The sequence below is a fragment of the Pinus tabuliformis genome, chromosome 8 (assembly GCF_031772625.1).
Source record: "Pinus tabuliformis cultivar Carrire ecotype Pingquan chromosome 8, CPIR1, whole genome shotgun sequence".
NCBI lineage: Eukaryota > Viridiplantae > Streptophyta > Pinopsida > Pinales > Pinaceae > Pinus > Pinus tabuliformis.
The window spans coordinates 2,042,461,572-2,042,476,866 of NC_142294.1; the positions used below are offsets into that span (position 1 = coordinate 2,042,461,572).

The 15,295-nt window shown below is 39.0% G+C and overlaps 2 pseudogenes; both read right to left on the reverse strand.

Annotated features, from left to right (window-relative positions):
- Positions 1 to 467: 467 nt before the first annotated feature.
- On the reverse strand, positions 468 to 1,639 carry LOC149244657 (dynamin-related protein 3A pseudogene; annotated as a pseudogene).
- A 2,809-nt stretch (positions 1,640 to 4,448) lies between these two features.
- On the reverse strand, positions 4,449 to 5,600 carry LOC149244658 (dynamin-related protein 3A pseudogene; annotated as a pseudogene).
- Positions 5,601 to 15,295: the final 9,695 nt, after the last annotated feature.

Genomic DNA, 15,295 nt, shown 5'->3' on the forward strand with positions numbered 1-15,295 from the left:
ACTCTCTATTCTCCACCAGCTCTCAGAAATTTCTCTCCTCTCAAATGATTTTTTAATACATTAAATAAACTATGCTAGGGGAAAAACAAATCGACCCCAAAACAGGGGCGCTGTTTCACCTGCAATTATAAAAATAGAAAAGAGCGTTTCCTCTATTCTAAAACAGGAGATCATCCCCCTAAAAATCCTCTGATGGTCGACCAACTGGAGCGCAGATCCTGTTGAATCATTAACTGAAGTCCTTAGTAGGAGATCGGTTCCTATTTTTCTGTTGTGGTCGATGTCTTTGTGGTGTTTGATCCTTTACTTTTCACCTTCGCTTTCTGTTTGAAATCTTTAACAATTTCACAATTGTGCATATTATGCTAGTTGTATTCGTTGAATGCTCTTATTTGCCTGAAAATACTCATAGAATCTCTCAATCTAATGATTCTTCATAAAACTTGGAAATGTCATGTAGTCGTAGCCTACAAATGAGTCAACTGTCCTTTGATAAAGGAAATTCTTCCACCCATAAATGATGGATGTGAAGTGTTGATATAGTCCATCTCCATGGCAATAAGATTTTCGATCATACTCTCCGCAGGAGCCAGACCTTCCTGTAAAAATATCCCTACAACTTCTTACATTAAAGCATGAAACCATTGTAGCTCGACTGTTTCACATTGATGAGCTATCTTTACCAACTGATCATAAATAAAATGAGCACATTGAAGGCTTGGATCTAATAAATGAAAAATGTGCCTTCTTACTAGAACTTCGAAAGGAACCTCGTGAACGAACAAAGCATTTTTTGGGCCAATAGCATTTTGAATAGCCATTCAGATATTTTCATCAGTGATATCATCACAAGGATCAACTTCCTCTAAGCACTTAACAAAAATAGACTGAAATATATAATGAATCCTTACTCCTCCATACAACTCTACTGTTGCCATCTCTTCACTTTTACCATCCACAATTGAATTAAATGTTTGGAATCTATGGTCTCGCCATAGGAAGAAAGTTCCTTCACAACACTAACCATTTGGCTATTTATTCGAGCTTTCAATTCTGGTAAGATTGCCTTGATATATTGTACTAAAATCTGATTCAACTTCTTTGCTAACTGGGGAACACCGCATTGATCAGCTAAACTGTGATACACTGGCCGACTGTGGAAAAATTCTTCTTCATAAGCCAGTGCATCTCGAATGCTTTTGTTTGCAATAATATCCTCTTGACTGCGATTTACAATCCCTATATAGCCAAGTCGAAGGGGGACAACATTTCCAAGAAGGAAGTTACGAGCATCAGTTCCTCTGTCCATAATATCGAGCTTTGTTATCACACCGATGGTTCGAGATCCATCTGGGTCAGCCATTCTTGCCATCTGAAACGCATCTGAATTTGACAAATCAGAGTTTGCAGGAGAAACAGCTAGGATGATGCACGTCTCGTGCTTAATGCATGATAGAATCATTGTTCTGATTCTAGCCTCTATATCTGAAGGTTGATCACCCACTGGAACCCTTGTTATCCCAGGTAAGTCGACCAAAGTTACATTGAGGACATTTGGAGAAAATATTTTTAACCTGATTTGCTTGTCAGATACACCCTTGTTTAACCCCACTTCCTTCTCTGTCTCAGCCTGGACTTTGTAGAGAGTAGAAGATCATCTTCTGCAGCACACAGCTCAAAGCATAAAGTTGCAAAGCTGATTGATGCATATTTGGCAGAGATTGCTCTTAATTTCAAGATTCACCATTTTTGCAGAAGCTATACCCAATTTCGCACGCCCAGTTCATGATGATTTGTACAGAGCGATTAATATATACCTTAAGGAACACCCTGAGCTTAGTAAAAGCGAAAGTATATGCTGGCTTCTAGATTGCAAGAAATTATCAATGGAGGCTTGTATGCATGCTGCTCAGAATGAACTCTTGCCTCAAAGACATATTACTCACAGTGTCACTACTAACAAGCACAAAATCACCTCGGATCACATTCCTCTGATCAATAAGACGCAGGGCATTCCCAACGCTAACACAATCATTTGATTCAATAGCTGTGACAATGAAGTTTGTTTGGGATTTCCAGTGAGACCTCTCCAAATAGCTTGTAACTTGATTTGCCTCTGATTGTTGATGATGTTTTGTTTTCTTCTGTTTGTGTTTTTGCAGGGATAGGAGCTTTTAAAGCTGTTTGGTAAATCTGGCTGCAGAAGCTACTGCCATTTGAAGAGCTGAAGAATTTTGAAACATTTTGACAAATTACATATTCTAAAAAACACATTTAATGATTTCTTCTTCAAAATAGGGTTTTGAAGAAGAATCAATCTCACATTGAATGACAAGACGAAGTCTAACATCAGCTCCAATTGGGATGGCAGCTGCCGCTTCTTGGAGGTGCCAAGAACTGCAGAACTTTGGGAGAGCAGACAGTGCCTCCATCCATTGGGCAATGGAGTCATCATTCCAACAACCAACACAGACTTTGAAATATTTATGGACTGAAACTTGACTGAAATAATTGAAAAACTGACTCAACAAACCTCACACTAAAACTGTAATAAAACTAGAACAAAATGTTGCCTTATGGCTGCTTATTTATTTACAAAATCTACCCTACTTTGCTATAAAAACAATAGATCAGGTAATACTGAAATGCCAGATCAACCATTCAAGTAAACCTGAAAATGATGCCGCTCAAGAATGCTTCCACGAGGATATAGATATAATTGCTGGCAGCCCTTCATGCACGTAATGAGCATGGCTATGTATAAGACAGCTTGATTTGTCAGTCAAACTGAAAAACATTTCCATGTATGTTGCCATTGGATCGAGGAAACTGGACTCTGTTGGCTGCCCCAACTCTGCAATACATACCTCCAGCTGCACATTGTCAATGTAAACATCTGTAGGCAAGTTTGTTATTTCTTGTTTTGATGGAGGAAGGATTTCCAAGAACTTTGAAGGGTCTTGGAAATCATATGACTGGATCTGCTCATCTAAATCTTGAATCTCCTTTTCGATTCTTTCAACAACTAACGCACAAAATCTAGTTTTGAAACAAGGGAACTTTGGAGATTTCAACCATTGAAGCAAGGCACTGAAAAGATCTTCATCAAATTCAGAATCTGCTAACTCATTTCTTATTTCTTCTACAGCTTCACATAGGGCATGGTTTGCCACATACCCTACCATTGCATGAATGGATCAGCAAGCGTTGGAATGTCTGGATCGAATTGGAGTCGCCAGGTGAATGCTTCAGCCTGCATATGTGTCTGACTGCTGTCCACCATCAGCATCAGATCTGCAATTTGATTTCATGTATTGGGACAAGACAATCAACAAGTCGAATGTTCTCCCCAGTATGGTCGCCAATATGTTAGCGTTTGAATTTGGCCTCAGGCTGAAAAAGACAAAATCCAAGGCAACATCAAACCACTTAGCCTCGTAGCTAGCCCTACGGGGACAGGAGAGGGCTCTCTCTGGGTCTATCTCGGCAGAAGGTTTTCAAAAGGGCTGAGATGACCAATAAAGAATATTGATTTTAGGCTAGTAAACTGATAAAAAGGGGTTTTCAATAAAATGATGGGTTTTTCTGGGCTGCATGGGGCAAAGAAACAGCTTGAACAGAGAAATGTAATCAAAACACAGGTTATCTCCTGAGGCAAGGTAGGCAAGAAAGTTTAACATCAAATTGAGATTAAATGGAATGGCAAGACTACTGAGGAGCTGACAAGGGCATAGAAGATGAATCCTTGTCAAACAGAAGAAAACATTAAATATGAACAAACTTAAAGGCAGAGCATATAAATTATGAATTCTACCTTAACACTTCATTTGTTCAAATGGAAACGATCATGAAATGACATGAACACATAACAGGCTACATATGAAACAAAAGAGGACACAAATGTTAAATCTCATACCACAGGAATCTCAGGGGTCAGAGCTGCATTTTTTAATTAAAATCTCTGTCAAACTGTACAATGAAACTCTCTATTCTCCACCACCTCTCAGAACTCTCTCTCCTCTATAATGATTTTTTAATACATTAAATAAACTATGCTAGGGGAAAAACAAATCGACCCCAAAACAGGGGCGTTGTTTCACCTGCAATTATAAAAATAGAAAAGAGCGTTTCCTCTATTCTAAAACAGGAGATCGTCCCCCTAAAAATCCTCTGATGGTCGACCAACTGGAGCGCAGATCCTGTTGAATCATTAACTGAAGTCCTTAGTAGGAGATCGGTTCCTATTTTTCTGTTGTGGTCGATGTCTTCGTGGTGTTTGATCCTTTACTTTTCACCTTCGCTTTCTGTTTGAAATCTTTAACAATTTCACAATTGTGCATATTATGCCAGTTGTATTCGTTGAATGCTCTTATCTGCCTGAAAATACTCATAGAATCTCTCAATCTAATGATTCTTCATAAAACTTGGAAATGTCATGTAGTCGTAGCCTACAAATGAGTCAACTGTCCTTTGATAAAGGAAATTCTGCCACCCATAAATGATGGATGCGAAGTGTTGATATAGTCCATCTCCATGGCAATAAGATTTTCGATCATACTCTCCGCAGGAGCCAGACCTTCCTGTAAAAATATCCCTACAACTTCTTACATTAAAGCATGAAACCGTTGTAGCTCGACTGTTTCACATTGATGAGCTATCTTTACCAACTCATCATAAATAAAAGGAGCACATTGAAGGCTTGGATCTAATAAACGAAAAATGTGCCTTCTTACTAGAACTTCGAAAGGAACCTCGGGAATGAACAAAGAATTTTTTGGGCCAGTAGCATTTTGAATAGCCATTCAGATATTTTCATCAGTGATATCATCACAAGGATCAACTTCCTCTAAGCACTTAACAAAAATAGACTGAAATATGTAATGAATCCTTACTCCTCCATACAACTCTGTTGTTGCCATCTCTTCACTTTTACCATCCACAATTGAATTAAATGTTTGGAATCTATGGTCTCGCCATAGGAATTTATTCGAGCTTTCAATTCTGGTAAGATTGCCTTGATATGCTGTACTAAAATCTGATTCAACTTCTTTGCTAACTGGGGAACACCGCATTGATGAGCTAAATTGTGATACACTGGACGACTGCGGAAAAATTCTTCTTCATAAGCCAGTGCATCTCGAATGCTTTTGTTTGCAATAATATCCTCTTGACTGCGATTTACAATCCCTATATAGCCAAGTCGAAGGGGGACAACATTTCCAAGAAGGAAGTTACGAGCATCAGTTCCTCTGTCCATAATATCGAGCTTTGTTATCACACCGATGGTGAGATCCATCTGGGTCAGCCATTCTTTCCATCTGAAACGCATCTGAATTTGACAAATCAGAGTTTGCAGGAGAAACAACTAGGATGATGCACGTCTCATGCTTAATGCATGATAGAATCATTGTTCTGATTCTAGCCTCTATATCTGAAGGTTGATCACCCACTGGAACCCTTGTTATCCCAGGTAAGTCGACCAATGTTACATTGAGGACATTTGGAGAAAATATTTTTAACCTGATTTGCTTGTCAGATACACCCTTGTTTAACCCCACTTCCTTCGTTGTCTCAGCCTGGACTTTGTAGAGAGCAGAAGATCATCTTCTGCAGCACACAGCTCAAAGCTTAAAGTTGCAAAGCTGATTGATGCATATTTGGCAGAGATTGCTCTTAATTTCAAGATTCACCATTTTTGCAAAAGCTATACCCGATTCCGCACGCCCAGTTCATGATGATTTGTACAGAGCGATTGATATATACCTTAAGGAACACCCTGAGCTTAGTAAAAGCGAAAGTATATGCCGACTTCTAGATTGCAAGAAATTATCAATGGAGGCTTGTATGCATGCTGCTCAGAATGAACTCTTGCCTCAAAGACATATTACTCACAGTGTCACTACTAACAAGCACAAAATCACCTCGGATCACATTCCTTTGATCAGTAAGACGCAGGGCATTCCCAGCGCTAACACAATCATTTGATTCAATAGCTGTGACAATGAAGTTTGTTTGGGATTTCCAGTGAGACCTCTCCAAATAGCTTGTAACTTGCTTTGCCTCTGATTGTTGATGATGTTTTGTTTTCTTCTGTTTGTGTTTTTGCAGGGATAGGAGCTTTTAAAGCTGTTTGGTAAATCTGGCTGCAGAAGCTACTGCCATTTGAAGAGCTGAAGAATTTTGAAACATTTTGACAAATTACATATTCTAAAAAACACATTTAATGATTTCTTCTTCAAAACAGGGTTTTGAAGAAGAATCAATCTCACATTGACTGACAAGACGAAGTCTAACACCCGTAACCGGTTTCTGGATCAAAAGATATGATCAAAATGAATGATTGATTCTTGGTTATGCATGTTTTGAGGTCAGTTGCTGCACACAGGGTCAAGTTTACTACAAAATCAGTTTGGAAAGGAATTTTACAAAAGTGAAAGAGGTTTTTGTCCATCACATACGAAATAACAAAAACCTCTCTCCGTTTATCCACATGTGCTACTATGTGGGAGATATGAAGTGATATTTGGAGCCTACATTAAAACAAAACAAACTTTTCATTTATTTTACTGTTTTAGTCATTTTAGTGCGGTGCCATTTTACAACATATGGAAAGTATTTTTGAAAAAAACAAGGAGGTTTTTTTTAACCACGAGAAATATAAAAAAAACCTCTTTCATTTTATTTACAGGTGTCGTGAATTTGGATATGTGACTAGATCTTTACAGCTCATTTTCATCGATTTAAAGTTTTAATGATTTTCTGTTTTAGAGATGATTTTGTGGCACAGATTCCAAAAAAATGGAAACCAATTTCCAAAATTGGAGAGAGGTTTTTCTCCCACATGACCTTATCTACAGAAACATCTTTCATTTTTGTAACAAGTGCTATGATTTAGGAGATACGGGTTCATCTTCAACACCTATTTTCAGAAATTCGGTCCAATCTTAATGTAACTGATTCTATTTTGACGAAGATGGTTGAGCTCAATTCCCCTAATACAAGGATGAGCTAAATGTATAAATTTTATGAATTTCATAGTTTAGAGGTTTGATTTGGTAGCAGAGAGGCTGTCTTGGCTTTATGTAAAGTTTTATTGAATATCATAACAAAATAGTTTTTGCCCTTTAGGCCTGGGATTCATCACGATGCTTAAATGTTCAGTATGTTTTTTCTCCTGTAATTTATTTACACATTATATTTTTTTCCTTTGTTTCAAAATTATCTAAGTGATATGTTAGGAATTCATCCATAATGATGCTCCTTTCATGATGATTTTGCTGTTAGTTGTAATGGTTGTCTTAGCAAAATTCATCCTTTGCTAGATGCTCTGTTGAGCAACCTCGTTATTCTCTTTCACCTAAAGTTGCTGCTGCAAATACATCCTTTGTTTGATACCTGCAGGGCAGAAAGATTTCTCCCTTATACTTCTCACATTTACAATCTTCACTTGGCTGAACATGGCACTTAATTTTCCCCAGGTTTGCCGGCAGAAAATGACATCGATTCCATAATCCAAATCATCCTTTCTCTGGTCATTTCCACCCAAAAAAAAATCCAATCAAATCCCTAGAGCTACTATACCTAGCCTCAAATCCATATTTGGAGTCATCTCAGCTGAGATTGACAAGGAGAGAGCCCTCTCCCAACTTGGTAGGGCTAGCTACCAAGCTAAGCTTGGTTTGTGGTTATCCTAGGATTGCCTCCCTTCAGCCAGAGGTCGATCTAGGCTCTGACATTTTAGATTCCCCCTAGATTCCTCAAAGATTCCCTCCTCCAAGTCCTCTGCAAATCTACTGCTCAGATTAGGAAACTGACTGCGCTATCGGGTTCGTGTCGCTGAGAGGTGTAAGATTGACATAAAATTTGTCCAATTTGGACACTACAAAAATTTCACCCTCCTGAGAATTTCGCCTTATCATTGTTCCACCTGTGTTTTTCTCAAGTTCATGGTTCCACCCTGCATTAAAAATTAATTAAAGAATGACTTGATTTCTGTGCACGCTCCTAGTTCCTCCATCCCGTGGATGCACTGAAAAATGAGGTTTATATAAATTTTTCTGGGTGGACATTACAATGAAGCTGGTTTGGCATTGTGGTAGGAGGCCAAATTAATAACACGGAGGTCGGGGGATCAAATCCCTACCTCACCAAAAATATGTGTATAAGTTTTATTTGGGTGAGTTTTCTTTTGAGGTTCCTTTGGTATTAAGGTGAAGCATTACTTTTGAATGGGTCGTTGGTACATGGTACATGGTATATGGGTTATGGTTCTGACATGGGGCCACCACGTAGGCAGGGCCAGCCCTCCCATTGGCTGTGGGTTCAACTCCCACCGACCCCGTTTATTGTGGCATGTTGTTCAAAGGTTTTGGGGGTGTGGGCCACGTCCACTGGAGGTGGCCCGCCCACCCCATATATAGTCATATTAAGTTTGATATGGTGTAGTGGAGGTTGGAGGGCTCGGTAGGTTTATGGCCACCAAGCCACATTTAAAATTAATCGTTATTTGGTTGCGGGAGGAGGGTTGGGGTCCAACGGGGGTCATGGCCCGTCGGCTAATTTTAAATCAATTTGTTATGTTGGTTGGGGGTGTGGCAGGGTTGGTGGCCCACCACCCCATTTATATATATTTTTTATTTTTTTACCATAATAGTCATTTTTAAATATTTTGAAATTAAGGGTTATTGGAAAATTTAACGAGGCCACAATTTCACCCGCTTTCCGGAGCTAGATTTCATATCCCAAGATTGGTCAAATTGTAGGACACTTAAGCATGGCCCACAGTCCAAATTTGACCAGAACTTTGACTGGCTCATTCTCCCTCATACAAGCTCAGATTAACGAACCATTCACATCATTGTGATTAGGACGACGAGATCTACGCTTTGCTCTTGGTTCGAAAGTGTTCTGATCACTTTGATTTTCAAGCTTCCCTAAGCCCTCTTTGTCCTGTGTGTTTCTCTAGAGCCACTTGGATCAATCCTCCCCACTGAGGAGATTTTGGTACTCCAAAAGCATGAAAAAATAACCTACAACTTCTTTGTACCTTGTCTGCATCACAAGCGTCATGAAAGGCCTCGCTTCCATCTCCTTCACCTTTGTTCTTCGGAGCCTTAAGCAATGAACCGACATCTGCAACTTCTGCGACCTGTAGTACATTGTTTTTCAAATTACTTGCTTGACTTTCATGACCAACTAATGACCCAAGCGTCCCAAACTTGCCACAAGTTTATAACACATACTCGATGGTCAAGTTTATGTCAAGATGGACACAATTTCCCACCTATGAAAACTAGGCCAACATATCATGGTTGCTTCAACAAGTGATGGAAAACTCATCATCACTGCACCACATGATTTACAAAAATAAGGCCAACACAAGTGATAGAAACACAACATCATTGTTGCTTAACAAGTGATGGAAAACACATCATCAATTTTACATTTTAAAATGCAACAAATGATTTACAAAAGTATGACCATGAAACACTAACACATCTAGAAACCATTTTTCACTTATCAAGGTGAATGGGTCGCCTCCTTGTGGCGCATTCGTTGGCCAAACAATTTTTTCATCCAGTGCATGCATCGACACTTTTTCTTTAAGGCGCTGCTCTGGATGGAGCCTCCAACAAGTGGCTCTTTGATGGCCACCTTTATTGTAATGACTATAATACATCTTTGTCCTCCAGATCTGCTTAACATGTTTCTTCACCTGCTGTTGAGAGGGTGGTTCATGCCTCCTCCTTTTGTGTACTTCCATTCTTTTCCAACACTTAGAAAATGTATGGTTATGTAATCCACAAAAGGTACATGTTTTTCGATGCCATGTTTTACTTTCATCTTTAAAAACATGATTATAATCGAAATGAACATTTGAATGTCAAGATTGGTTATACCTTTCCTTGTTGTCTCTGGTGTAAGTATGGCGATGAGAGCTTTCCTCAGCTCTTTCTTTGCAATGGGCACTACCATGGGATGATGGGAATGTGTTCACATCATTCTCTTTCCTCGATGATTTTGATAATGTGTCTGAATAATCTGACACCTTCGAGCATTCTCCTTTGGTGTATCCTAAGCCTGCAAATGGGGGTATCTACACAACCTCCAATGGTTGAGTTATGCCTTGGTTATTAACACCATTTTTTTCTTCCTCCTTGTGCCTCATCCTTGTAAGGAGCTTCATGTTTGTCCCTGTAATTAGGATCTCCAAATCTCCAACAGAAATCATACTATGTGAAGACGAAAATGAAAGGAAACCAACATCTTTTACCTCCTCTATTGATTTGGAAAGAATTGATGAGGGTTGCTCATCATTTATTGTTGGTGGTTCGCTAGCTGTCTCGGCGCATTCCCCGACTTCCTTTTTGACATACCCAAGTCCTGCGTGATGGGGTAAGTCTTCTACTTTGATGGGGATGACAATGCCTTAGCCCTTAAGGCCCAAGAAATTTCCTTCATAGCCCATTTTCTTCAATAGTTTGGAGCCAATTCATGTGGTATGATTTTCAAAAACAAAGAAATCATCATCAGGACACATACATGAATTCAGAGAATTACATTTTACCTAACATGGGTCACGCTACAGCTTTTCCAAGGCCTCGTCCTTTTCTTGCAACTTTCGTCGCAAACTATGTTTCTCCTCCTTTTATTCATGTAGACGCATCTTCAATTCAGTGTTATTTGTTTGAAGACTTTGGTTGTTGTGCTTCAGTTCTTCCAGGGCCTCTTTCATGGCTTGCAAATGAAGCTACAATTGCTCCTTTTCCTCTATCTCTTTCTGTAGAGTTTCATACATTAGTTCCACACTTTTGGAAATTTTTAGCATGGTCTCGTACATCACTTTTTCATCCTCTGTTGCTTCACGTTCCATTGTTCACACTTTCAATTCACATCCACGCAAAGACTGCTCTGATACCACTTGATCTGGGTCCGGGTGTGATGAAGGACCCTTCGAAGACCTTTTACTTCTATGATGTGTTAAATTGCATTTTTAAAAGAACATAAATGAATACATCTGCATGTTGTGAAGAAGAGGAACATGACATTCATCAACACATGAAAACATAAGTCGTTGATAACGGAGTTCGTCCAGGAGGGACTATGTCTCTGGGCCCCGATGTCAAGATGGTGTAGGCCACTACATTAAGTGATGTCAATAGTGCTGATGTACATAAGAGGTGACGTCGCTATCATACAAGGAAAATCCCCTCATGCAGGAGTGGCTCCAAGATATGTTCCGCTACAGGAACTCTCAGTCAAAAAGGACTCTTATAAGTATGACACAAACTCATGCATGATAATGAACATCCCGCCAACATGGCATAAAAGGGATTTCAATGCAATCATACATGGTGACACATGAGTATCCCATCAACATACAACAAAGGTATTTCAAATAAAACGGATGAATCATGACAACAAGTACATCACACAAATGATTTCACATCACATCAAGAAGGAATCATGAAGACAAGTAAGAAACAAGATCCCTCATCAACATCAAACAGGGATCTGTGCAGCACAATGCATAGCTAAATAAGTACATGAACACAGTGCATATACCTCATATCTAGGGGCCATCTGAAGAAAAGGATGTCAAACTGCTGAAGTTGGCCATACCATCAATCTCATGGCATCGAATCTCATGGAATGGTTTCTTGCACATGAATGCTGACACCTGCACTCAACTTAGAAAAGTGGCTGAAAAATAGAATGGTCAAATGGAAAATATGAACCCACCATTAGATTTGTGGTGTCAAGTAGTGCAAAATTGACTGTCAAATTTCTGAATTCTAAGAAAGTGAAAATATGGGGCTTAAGGAATCTTTTAGATTCCCCCTAGATTCCTCAAATATTCCCTGCTCCAGGTCCTCTGCAAATCTGCTGCTCAGATCAGGAAACTGACTACGCCATCGAGTTCATGTCACTGAGAGGTGTAAGATTGACATAAAATTTGTCCAATTTGGACACTACAAAAATTTCACCCTCCTGAGAATTGTGCCCAATCATGGTTCCACCTATGTTTTTCCTAGGTTCATGGTTCCACCCTGCATTAAAAATTAATTAAAGAATGCCTCAGTTTCCATGTTCACTCCTAGTTCCTCTATCCTATGGGTGCACTGAAAAATGAGGTTTATATAAATTTTTCCGGGAGGACATTACAATGAAGTTGGTTTGGCGTTGTGCTAGGAGGCCAAATTAATAACACAGAGGTCCCAAAAATGATATCTAAAATAACACAGAGGTCAGGGGATCAAATCCCAACCTCACCAAAAATATGCATATAAGTTTTATTTGGGTGCGTTCGTGTTTGAGGTTCCATTGGTATTAAGGTGAAGCACTGTTTTTGAATGGGTTGTTGGTACATGGTACATGGTACATGGTACATCGGTTATGGGTTTAATGTGGGGTCGTCATGTGGGCGGGGCCGACCCTCCCACCGACCTTGGGTTCAACTCCCATCGGCCCCGTTTAATGTGGTGTGTTGTTTAAATGTTATGGGGGTGTGGGCCGGGTCCACCGGAGGTGGCCCGCCCACCCCATATATAGTCATATTAAGTTTGATATGGTGTGGTGGAGGTTGGAGGGCTCAGTGGGGTGATTGTCATCGAGCCACATTTAAACTTAATCATTATTTGGTTGTAGGAGGAGGGTTGAGGGCCGACATGGGCCATGGCCCGTCAGCCATTTTTAACTCAATTTGTTATGTTGGTTGGGGGGGTGGCAGGGTTGGTGGCCCGTCACCCCATTTATATATATATATATATATATATATATATATATATATATATATATATATATATATATATATATATATATATATATTTATTTATTTATTTATTTATTTATTTTGTTACCATAATAGTCATTTTTAAATATTTTGAAATTAAGGGTTATTGGGAATTTTAATGAGGCCACAATTTCACCCGCTTTTGGGAGCTAGATTTCATGTCCTGGAATCGTTCAAATTGTACGACACTTAGACCTGGCCCACAGTCCAACTTTGACCAGAACTTTGACTAGCTCGTTCTCCCTCATACGAGCTCGGATTGACGAATCGTTCACACTATCGCGATCAGGATGACGAGATATACACTTTGCTCTTGGTTCGAAAGTGTTCAGATCACTTTGATTTTTGAGCTTCCCTAAGCCCTCTTTGTCCTATGTGTGTCTCTGGAGCCACCTGAATCACAATCAAAATAGGAGAAGAGGGAGATGGCCTACCTCGTTCTGATGCTATAACATCCTCCTTTGTTGAAGACCTTGAATCACTTGTGCCAAGAGCTCGGTCCTACTGCTCATAACGTTTGAATATCTCCACAAGAGATCAAGACACTACAAAGCATACATGTACAAATAAAATAATCAAAAGTAACCTACTTAACAGATCAAGGAGCATTAAGATAAATGATGCATTCACATACACACTTATGGAAAATGAACCAACAGTTGCATATATTAATAGAATAGAGGAGGAAGAATACAACCAAGCGGTGCAAGCCCCCTCAAGCCAACAACTAGTTGCATGCTTCCCTCTTTGGTTTAATCATTAATATAAAGCATGTTTTACTTGCCATAAGCTTGTCTATGATGGTTTTCTTAGAATAATACTCCTTGATCTATTGTATAACTTATATTGGAATTCATATGCTATGATCTCTCTTGTTGTTGTCTTTTTATCTGTCTTGTAGGTATTTGGACACAAGGAATTGCGAGGAGTGAGCCTAGGAGCTAAGGGATCAGGATCATCATCAAAGGTCAACCAAATAGGAGAGAGGTAGGACATATCCCTTTCTCATTTGTCACTCTGATTTAGGTTAGGGAAGTTTGCTTGTTTTTTCATGGATGTTACTAGACCCACACATTGCTAGAGGGATCACTCTATATGTAGAAGGGATTTCCTGGTTAAAACTTGGTTGTATTTTGCATAACTTAATATGAATTATTCTTCCAATGTAATTAATGAGCACATGATCTTGTTACCATGTGAATTCTATGGTTTATTTTTCATGGTTTCTGTTATGGTTATATGTTAGTTATATACCTGGTTATATGATGTTCTCTAGCTATTGATCTCTTTCATGATTTGATAGGTTATTGAATCGCTGATGCTTGCATGCACTAACAAGTATTGTTGCATCTTTCTTGAGAGGACATTGATCCTTCATTGTGATTCTCATATGAGGTTCAAAATTTTATGATCATATCTGCATTTATGACCTATAGCTTATATGTTTATCATATGTTTGAAAAAATTTCTATCTTGCAATATGCATGTTTTAACTTTTGGTCAAGATCTTGTTCAAGTTTTGAATGGTTATCCTTGTTATCATGTTAATTCTATTTCTAAAAACTTACAATATGTTTTGGGAAGTGGTTTGGAGGCTTGCCTGAAAAATTGGCATGGATCTTATGACCGCATACACAGAACTAAGGAGTTTTTGTCACAACCGCTAGCAAGCAGGCTTAGGGGTGTGGTTGGAGCCTCATAACCACTGTTGTAGCATCCATTTCTATTTAAGTTTTATTTTCAGTTTTATCACAAAATGGAAGAAAAATCAAAATATGAAAGAAAAACCAAATATTATGTTATAACAGAAATAAAAAGAAATGTGAAGATTTGAAAGAAATGGTTGATTTTATATTATTAATGGCTTTTGAAAGTGATAAACTCGTGAGAAGATCTAGGTCATCCGATCAACATGCCACAGATCCGATGAAAATCATGTGGGTAACTAGAACGAAGTTTATTTTGAAAATCGAACGAGATGTTGTATGAAATATAGTTTAATTCATTGAAGTCCAGGCCAATCGCATCCGTCCATCAAAAGGGACTGGATCCGACAGATATCGAGTAAAAAAGTAATCAGATTTTATCTTTAAAATCGGACCCGATAAATCATTAACTGGAAATTTTATTTCATATCAGGTCTATATGGGAGTCAAAGGGGCGTTGAAAAAGAGGACACGACAAGGTTTTGTTCAACAGGTTTAAAGTTTCATGAGTTCTGAGGGATCGAACCATCCATTGAAGGGGTGATTGGATGGTGATCACGTACATCTCAGGCAGACGCAACAGATTTATGAACCAGAGTGTTAATTCTTTTGAGTTCCGTGGTAACCGAAGGTTTGCCATTGTCTAAAGGTCATGCAGGTTCAAGAGGCATGATCAAGCGATAGCTTGATAAGTACGTTCAGGTGTGTTGCGAGGAAGCAATGAGCATGAAGATTAATTAAAGCTCAACCCCCACAGTTGACCGTGACGTTAGCATGGTTGATCGCAATGTGTAAC